Raw genomic sequence first — 2,097 nt, forward strand, 5'->3', positions numbered from 1 at the left:
GTGGGATTTTTTTAATTTTTTATTTATTTTTAATTATTTTTTTACTGGAGTATAGTTGATTTACAATGCTATGTTAATTTCTGCTATACAGCAAAGTGAATCAGTTATACATATACATATATACACTCCTTTTTACATTCTATTCCCATATAGGTCACTACAGAGTACTGAGTAGAGTTACTTGAGCTATACAGTATATTCTTATTAGTTATCTATTTTACCATGTCACTACAAATGACATCATTTTGTCCTTTTTTATAGCTGAGTAATATTCCATTATATATAATACCACATTTCTTTTTAAAAATTTTATTTTACATTATAGTTGATTTACAATCCACAATATATTTTTTAAAAACTCTTATGCAACTTAATAGAAAAGCAAACAAGCAACCCAGTTAAAAAATGGGGAGAGGCTCTGAATAGACATTTTTCCAAAGAAGGCATACAAATGACCAACAGGCACTAAAAAAGGTGCTCAACATCACTAATCATCAGGGAAATGCAAATCAAAACTACAATAAAATATCACCTCACATCTGTAAGAATGGCTATTACTAAAAAGCAAGAAATAACAAGTGTTGGCAAGGATGTGGAGAAAAGGGAACACTTATGTACTGCTAGAGGGAATGCAAATTAGTGTAGCCATTATGGAAAACAGTATGGAGGTTCCTCAAAAAATTAAAACTAGAACTACCATATAACACAGCAATTCAACTTCTTGGTATTTATCCAAAGGAAACAAAATCATTACCTTGAAAATATACCTGCATCCCCATGTTCAATGTAACATTATTTACAATAGCCAAGACATGAAAACAACAAGGGTTCATCAAGACATTAATGAATTTTTTTAAATGTGGCATATACACAATAAAATATTATTCAGTCATAAAAGAAGGAAATCCTGCCATTTGTGACAACATAGATGATCTTGAGAACATTATACTAAGTGAAGTCAGACAGAGAAAGACAAATACCAATACTGTATGATCTCATTTGTATGTGAAATCTAAAAAAAAAAAAAAAGTCAAAAACAAAAATATAAAACTGAAGCCATAGATACAAGAGAACAGATTGATGGTTGCCAGAAACAGTGAGTGAAATGGGTAAAGGTGATCAAAAGCTGCAATTTCCCAATAATAAAATAAATAAGTCATGGAGGTATAATGTACAGCATGGTGAGTATGCTTAATAATACTGTATTACATACTTGAAAGTTGCTAAGACAGATTTTTTTTAACCAGTCATCTTTTATTGAGTGTTAATTCTCCATTAGGATATGAAAGGATTCAGGGGTGCCCGGCAAAGGTCATGGTCAAGAATGCAGAGTGCACCCTCTTCAGTGGTACTCACTTGGCTGCTCATGTTCAAGTTCCTTGTAAGAACAGCAGTAGTTGAAAATCACATAAGCTGCCAGCACCATAGAAAACCCAGTGATGCTCCCTTTCTTCACGTTGAAATACTTGTTGTAATATCAGTAATAACCTATTTGAAACGCTCCAGTAATGCCTTTAGGGATGAAACCCCACATTATTATCCAGCTAGGCAGCTCCTTTAATTTGATATCCAGGAGCTTCTTCTCCTTCAGTGGTACAACTGATGTCATCTTAGAGTCCTGGCTGTCTGCTCCAACCTGAACTCTTCCATGTTGAGCAAGGTTTGAGGCATAACTAAAGGCCTTCCCACATTCTTCATCTTCATAGTGTTTCTCACCACTATGAATTCTCTGACGCAAAAAAAGTGATGGCTTTTTCCGGATATAAATGTCTTTCTAATGCTGATTATTTTATAACTTGAATCCAAATCTGTAATCCAGCTTCTTGTTTCTTCTCTCACAACCATTCAGCGTTCTTCTCCTTGCTCCAGTAACACAATTATGTCTGGCTCATAAATGGAATGGTCCACTAAGACCAAATTACTATTGCTCTCCATCAACACATCATAGTACAACTTCTTCTGAATAGGATCAAGAAATTCCAACGCATGCTGAAAGAACTCTTTGGCCACATCCCTGAAAGTTATTGCTTCATAGGCCATGGTTTTAGACCTGCAAGAGCTGATCTGTCCTCAGGGTTTATTTACCAGAAAAAAACA

General features: G+C 34.3%; 1 pseudogene; it reads right to left on the minus strand.

Moving 5' to 3' along the window:
• Positions 1-1,342: 1,342 nt before the first annotated feature.
• LOC137217011 (ATP synthase subunit f, mitochondrial pseudogene) lies at positions 1,343-1,609 on the minus strand (annotated as a pseudogene).
• Positions 1,610-2,097: the final 488 nt, after the last annotated feature.

The sequence above is a fragment of the Pseudorca crassidens genome, chromosome X (assembly GCF_039906515.1).
Source record: "Pseudorca crassidens isolate mPseCra1 chromosome X, mPseCra1.hap1, whole genome shotgun sequence".
In the NCBI taxonomy this organism is placed as follows: Eukaryota; Metazoa; Chordata; class Mammalia; order Artiodactyla; family Delphinidae; genus Pseudorca; species Pseudorca crassidens.